The sequence below is a fragment of the Onychomys torridus genome, chromosome 2, assembly GCF_903995425.1.
Source record: "Onychomys torridus chromosome 2, mOncTor1.1, whole genome shotgun sequence".
NCBI classification, from domain to species: Eukaryota; Metazoa; Chordata; class Mammalia; order Rodentia; family Cricetidae; genus Onychomys; species Onychomys torridus.
In genome coordinates, this window is record NC_050444.1 from 154926495 (window position 1) to 154933768 (window position 7274).

Consider the following 7274-nt stretch of genomic DNA (forward strand, 5'->3'; position numbering starts at 1 on the left):
GCCGTGTCACCCTTGGAGAAAGAGTGGGTAGGAGTGGGCAGGGGGCCAGGGAGCATGCCCTGGCCTCTCTACACCAGCAGGCCTGATCACCTTTGATCTCTAGGCTTCTACAGGGCTGGGAGGCAGTGAGACTAGCTGGTAGCCTCCCTCCCACTCATTCCCCTGGTGGGAGCTGCTAAAATGGACAGGAGGGCTAGCTACAACACCTTCCACACGTTTTTGTCATGCCGGAGTATCGGCATTTATGAATTTTGTGGGCATCTCCATTTTATGGAGGAGGAAGGCTGAGGCTGTGTGCGGTGACCAGGCTTGCCTGAGACCACAGCGTTTTAGAGACAGGCTAGAATTCAAAGAAGGGCCAGGACCTCCCCGACCCCATTTTCTCATGGAGAAACTGAAGCTTTAGAGATGGGCAATGACTTGCCCAAAGTCACACAGCAAAAGCCTCCAAGGACATCAGTCCCAAGCATTTGCCGGATTTACATGTCAGGGTGTTCATAGTGGGGACTTGGAAGATGCTGTATACAGAGGGGGGACCAGAGAATGAATAAATGAGTGGAGTTTCCAAAGGCGGGCTTCCCAGGAGGAGGGGACACCCTTGGGCTGCCTCTGGTACTAGGAGGAATCAACCAGTGAGGCAGTTGGCGGGAGCAGGGCAGGCAGAGTCGGGTGCGGGGGTGTGAAACTACACAGTTGTGCAAGCGAGCCACAAGCAATTTGGTGTTATTAAAGCATGACGATGTGGGATGCCTGAGAGATCTCTGGGGCCTTGTAAGGCAGGTCCAGCAGCGAGGGCTTTAAGTTGGCGGCAATAGGGAGCCACTGAGGTTTTAAGCAGGGTGTGGCTGGCGTGATTAGAGGCAGGCAAGCCTGGAGCTCCGGCCTCCTGCCTCTCAGCATAGAGTTGTGGGGAGACAAGAGAGACCAGCAAGGATGAGAGAGCACCCCGCTTGCTCTGAGGTGTTGAAGCTGGCCCGCTGTCCTGACTCCTTGCTCCATCTGGTGCCCCTCTGGGTCGCAACCTACTGAGTTCTGGTGAGACCTTCCGGGGTCAGGTGTAGCTGGGCCTGGCTGACACATGGGCACTCAGAGCAGCTGGGTCCTGCCTGTTAGGGCCAGGCTAGGCTCCCTTGGGTGTCCTAGGCACAGTGGCTGAGTCAGGTTCTCTATGGCTGACTCTTATCTGACCTAGCCAGGGTGAAGAATCAGCATGGGTCCTGTCCCCAAGTAACTACCTGATGTCTGTCCTTGCTGTGAGCAGGCATGGAAAAGGAGAGGTTCAGTGTAAGAGTGTTAAATTTGTGTACTTTTTCCCTGGAGCCCCTCCTTCAGGTGTAAGGCTTTTCTAAGGTGGTGGCATCAAGTGGGGCCCGAAGGCGGGTGTTAGCAAGTGGCTACCTAATGTAGCAATGAACCCTTTAATCAGTAAAAATAGAAATGCTGTTTAATTTTATTTTTTATTGTTATTATTTATGTGTATACAGAATGTATCCAAACACAATTGTGTGCATACCACATGTGTAAAATTCAAAGGACAGCTTTGGGGAGCCCATTCTCTCCTTCAGCCTTGGGATCTGGGGATTGGATTCACATCATCAGGCTCTCCAGGCATATGCTTTTATGCACTGAGCCATTTCAACCTCCCAAAACTTTATTTAAATGAGAGCAAACCAAATGTGTTCCTAGGCAGCCTGGATGAAGTGAACCCCTGCAACCACTAGTAGCCCAGCCTTAGGTCTCCATTCTCCAGTAAAATAATCATGGTTTCTCAAAGAAAACCCTAGGGCTAGGCAGGGAAACTCCAAGATGAGCTGGGAGCCTCTACAAGGAGAGTGAGGAAGAACTAAAAAAAAAAAGTAGACGGAGCCAGGCGCATCTCTGTGAGTTTGAGGCCAGCCTGGTCTACAGAGCAAGATCCAAGACAGGTACCAAAACTACACAGAGAAACCCTGTCTCAGAAAAAAAAAAGTAGACAGACCATGTTGAGGACACAGGAACAAGGTGACAAAGTCTCCAGTGGGCAGATAGATCTAGGGCAAGGTGAGCAACAAAACAAATATGGTGACGTCACCTTAGGACCCAAAGTATGAAAGAAACACATATGACTTCATGCTAGCACAAATAAACAGCTGAGTTCACAAATAAATGAGGAAGATTCAAGCATGCTGGCACACCCTGGAATCCCAGCGTTGGGGAGGGTGAAACAGGAAGGGTCATGAGTTCGAGGCCAGCCTGGGCTACACAGAGAGACCTTGTTTCAAAAATAGATAGATGGTAGGTAGGTAGACAGACAGATGGGTTTATAGATTTCAAAATAATTCAGATGGATTTTCTCCCTCTATGTCGGGTACAGTTCATGTCCCCTCTCTTGCAAATGGACTGTTGGCCCTTCCAAGAAAAGGAAGTGTTGGGTCTGTAGCGATGGCTCATTGTTACTGTTTTTGCAGAGAACCAGCACCGATATGGCAACTCACAACCACCTGCAACCCCAGCTCCAGGGGGATTCAGTGCTCTCTTCTGGCCTCCACAGACAACTGCACTTATGTACATAGACACACACAACATGTAATTAAAAACTTTTTTTTTCTGAGATAGAGTTTCTCTGTATATCGTCCGTGGCTGTCCTACAACTCACTTTAGACCAAATGGGCCTGGAACTCAGAGATCTACCTGCCTCTGCCTCCCTAGTGCTAGGATAAAAGGTGTGTGCCACCACTGACCACCTTAAAAACAAAATCTTAGGAAAGGAAGCATAGAAGCGTAGTAAGGCTCACAATAAAAAAGGAAGCAAATTAAAAAAAAAAAAGCTCCAGGCGGGGAAAAGCCAGCAAGTGCCTCTCTCTGTAACCAAGGATCAAAGTCAATAACATCACCAGTTAAAACGGGTTAAAGCAAACAAGCAGACATGTGACAGTGCACAGCGGAGAACCCCCTGGCTGCCAGCCACTACCCACTGCTCTAAGTGGTGATGTCCCATTTTAGAAGTTTGAACACTGAGGCCAGGACAGTGTGGAACCTGCCAGAGCCACTCAGTTCTCTCGGGGGGAAAGTCAAGCCCAGCTTCCCCTTTACCATCTTCAATCACCATGACAGGAAGCTCCCCCTCTACCACCATGGGCTCCCTAAAGGTCTAAAGGGCACCCACCTATTAACTCAGCAAGGTGATCAGGTGTTCAAAGATCCTCTGCTGTTATTGGGAGATGGAGGCTAGCCTGAGCTACGTGAGATCTTGTCTTAAAACAAAGGGAGAAAGAAGGGTGGGGACAGGGAAGGACTAAGATCTGGGGAGACAGAAGTTCCAGAACATTCCTAAGCATTGTCTACACTCCAGGCACCCAAATGGCTTGTCCCTCCCCAGAGTGGTTACTTCCTGCTGTGTGAGCCAGCTGCAGAAGCCAGCGTGAACCAGGCCCCCTGGGGCCCCTTTCTGTCTCTCCTGGGCCTTCAGCAGTAGGGGTGATGGTAACAGTGGGGTGGGAACAAGGCTCAGGGAAAGGAACTGGAGAGGACCGCTGGGCCTAGTCTGGACTATCCAGAGGGGGACCCACTAGATGACACTAAGTAAGGAGGGAGAGCCCTTACGGTGAGAGTGCACCTGGTCCTGCCTTGACCCCCATCATCTGTGGGTGGGGCTGAGCCCCTTTCCACACCAAGGCCTCAAAAGCCTCTTTCACTTCCGCCACCACACTGACCCCTTGGTGACCCTGCTGCCAACAGCCCTGTGTCATCAGCTTGCTCATCCTCACACAGAGAAGAACCTTATCTCCAACTCAGTCTTCTCAGCGGGACAACGAGCAGATGCAAGGGCTGTGGCCACCTTTTGATGGGCCCCACCAAGTCCTCTCCTCTGACTTGGAATGACTTTGAACTTGGACTGATCCCCCTTCCACCACCAGATGAGCTGGCTTGACAGATGTGCATCCTCCCAAACCCCCCCCCCACCCCATCCTGGTTTATGCAGTAATGGGGATTGAACCCAGGCTTTGTGTGTGCTAGACAAGCACTCTACCCACTGCCCCTTACACCCTCAGCCCCCTCCACCCAGCCTTACACCCTCAGCCCCCTCCACCCAGCCTTACACTCTCAGCCCCCTCCACCCACTGCCTTACACCCTCAGCCCCCTCCACCCACTGCCTTACACCCTCAGCCCCCTCCACCCACTGCCTTACACCCTCAGCCCCCTCCACCCACTGCCTTACACCCTCAGCCCCCTCCACCCACTGCCTTACACCCTCAGCCCCCTCCACCCACTGCCTTACACCCTCAGCCCCACACCCTTCACCCACTGATCACAATCCTGCAAGATGCTCATTTATTACATTTTACCAATGGAACACCAAGGTTGGTGAAGTTACAGAACAAAATGCCACAGCTACAAGGTGACTGATACTTTGGGATATGACAAGGACCAGCTCAACCTCAAGGCTTGCTCTGAGTGACATTGAAGGCTGGGTGGTTTTCCTTGGGATACAGCTGGAAGAGGACACAGTAGAAGGGCCCTGTTGCTCTCTTGCTCTCTTGGGTCTTTGGTGTCTGTGTTGTGGCATGAGGAAGTGCAGGGTGACTCCCCTCCAAGGGCAGGGTGAACACCCCCTAGTCTTGCCACCCCTAGCCTCAGCACCCAGACAGCTGGCCCCACTGCAGCCTCTTTCTGAAATTGTTGGCCATGTTTCTGGGAAGCTGCAGGCACCCTGCTGAGGACGGGGCCCCTGCTTTCCCCCTGGGCCCAGGCCCCATTTCAGCCGGCTCATCACATTCCCCACTCCACAGCCCAGGCCAAGCCATGCAGTTTCCACATTGGTCTGGCACAGCCTGGCAGCTCAGGACCAGGTCTCCAAGCTAGATGGCCAGGCCCTTCTCCATCAGGGACCAAGTCCAGGGGCTGCTGGCCAATCCCAACGTCTGCACATAGTTACTGCTTCCAGACTCACCACCCTCCACTGTCCCTGACTCACACTAACTTGCCTGGTCCTCCTTCTCCCTGCAAGCCACCCCCCACTGCCCTGGAAACTGCCCCCATACCCTAATACCTCTACCCCACGTCTCCAGGAGGCCTTTGCAAAGTCCTTTGTTGTCTGCCATGTTTAAATGACAGCGGCTTGGATGGCCTGCAAACCAGTGTCTGTCTGTCTTTATCTCACCCTCTCTTCTGAAGCGTTGACTCTGACCAAAATTGGGTCGAGGGCCCTCTTTGTGGGGCCCCGGGCCTGCCCTTCAGTTTCCGTCTGGTGCTTAGTTCCACAGTGCAGGTGTCCTACCCAACCCCCACCACCCAGTCCCCAGCCATCTGTCCCACCCCCAGTCTGGGTAGAGCCATTGTAACAGCCCCTGACATCACGGCAGGGGGCAGTGCCATGTCACAGGGCCCCATTGTGGCTCTGCAGGGGGAGTCCTGGCCCACCAGAGGCCCACTCTCCACCCCGCCCAATCCTATTAAGCAGGGGTCTGGGACAAAGGAAAGGACTTTTTGTTTTAACCGCGTCTGAGGAAGGGGTGGGCACAAGGGTTATGCATTCCAAAGCCTGCTCTCCCCACCCCCAGCTGGGCCTCCAGGTCAGGGCAAGGCCTGACTGCCACCACGCTATGGGCTGTCTGAAGTTTCCCAGCTCACTTCACCCGCAAAGCTAGGGTCCATAGCTGAGGAGGAGGCTGCAGGCAGTCCAAAACCCAGCTGGTTTCGACTACTCCACCTGTGAAATGAAGAGGGGAGCCTCAGGGGAACCCCAGCTCTTGGGTCAAGGAAAGGGACAGTCAAGAGCCAAGAGAGCAGAGAGGTCTTGACAGGCCTGGGGGAGGCAGGCTTAGGATGCAGTGGAGGAGGGGCGAGCAGGGGAATGTTGCAGGGCCCTGCTACCCAGAACATCAATAAACTCTTTGTTTGTTTGTTTGTGGATTGAGACAGGGTTTCTCTATGTAACACCTCTGGCTGTGCTGGAACTTGCTCTATAGACCAGGCTGGCCTCGAACTCACAGAGATCCACCTGCCTCTGCCTCCTGAGTGCTGGGATTAAAGGTGTGTGCCACCACTGCCTGGCCTAATAAATTCTTTTTTTTTTTTTTTTTAGTTTTTTATATTGTTTATTCTTCTTTGTTTGTTTTTTTTGTTTTTCGAGACAGGGTTTCTCTGTGTAGCTTTGCGCCTTTCCTGGATCTCGCTCTGTAGACCAGGCTGGCCTCGAACTCACAAAAATCCGCCTGCCTCTGCATCCCGAATGCTGGGATTAAAGGTGTGCGCCACCACCACCCGGCATAAATTCTTTTAAACACTGACTGAGAGCTCACTACATAAGCCTAGAGGGTGCTGGCCATCACCAGCTCCAGACATGACCACTCGGACAGTTCTCAGAGAAGGACCAAGCTCATCCTGTGTTCCCCAGAAGTCCTTATGTTCCCCATGGCTAGGCAAAGCGGGACTTCAGAGGCTCCAGCTTGGCTTTGTGGCTTTTTCCTCAGTGCTCGGTCCTTCTCTTCTTTAAGACTCAGGTTACTGTTTGTGAACCAAGAACAAGGCAGACCAGCACTCCTCAATCCACCCCTTCACCGATAGCAGGTGTTTCCAGGTTCACTATCACCCCATCTCCCATCTCTCTGGGGCTCAGCTAGGGCCTGTACCCTCTGTTGTATCTGTCCAGGCCTCTGATGTGAGGAGGGCATAGCTAATGGGGAGACACTCAGGCCAGGGTGGGCTGTGGCTCCATCAGAGGCATTGGCATCCCCAACAACACCATGTGGGCTTCTCTATCATTGGCAGAGTGCCTAGGTATGCAAAGAGGCTGAGGGTGGCTCAATTTCAGGCAACAAAGCCCCCTTTCTCCTCATCTTGTGGAATGCCTAGCACCCCCCTCCAGCCTCCATTTCAGCACCCAGACCCCAGGGTTTACTCCATGGGATTTAGGCTGAGCTGCCCACTAGGCAGCTGTAAAGAATCTCAGCTCTCCACAGCAGCAGGCCCAGCCTACCGTGACACACGTGGACACACTTATCCCCCCTAAATAACTCAGCCCTCAGGTCAAACCCCAAACCCCGTTGTGGATACTAAGCAGTTGAGGCCAAAAGTGTCCCCAGCCAACTGGGAACTGAGCAAGTACCACATGCTCTGTGCCCTCCCTCACCTTGGCTGTTCTGTGTCTTTGTGTTTGATAATGGATTTTGGAATTAGTATCCGATTATGAAATTAGAGACCCTGATTCTATCCATGCCTCTCTTTGCAGAACTGGATGTTATGGAATAATCTTTTTGTACACTATGAAGATGTGTCTTTGTCAAGGTGCCTT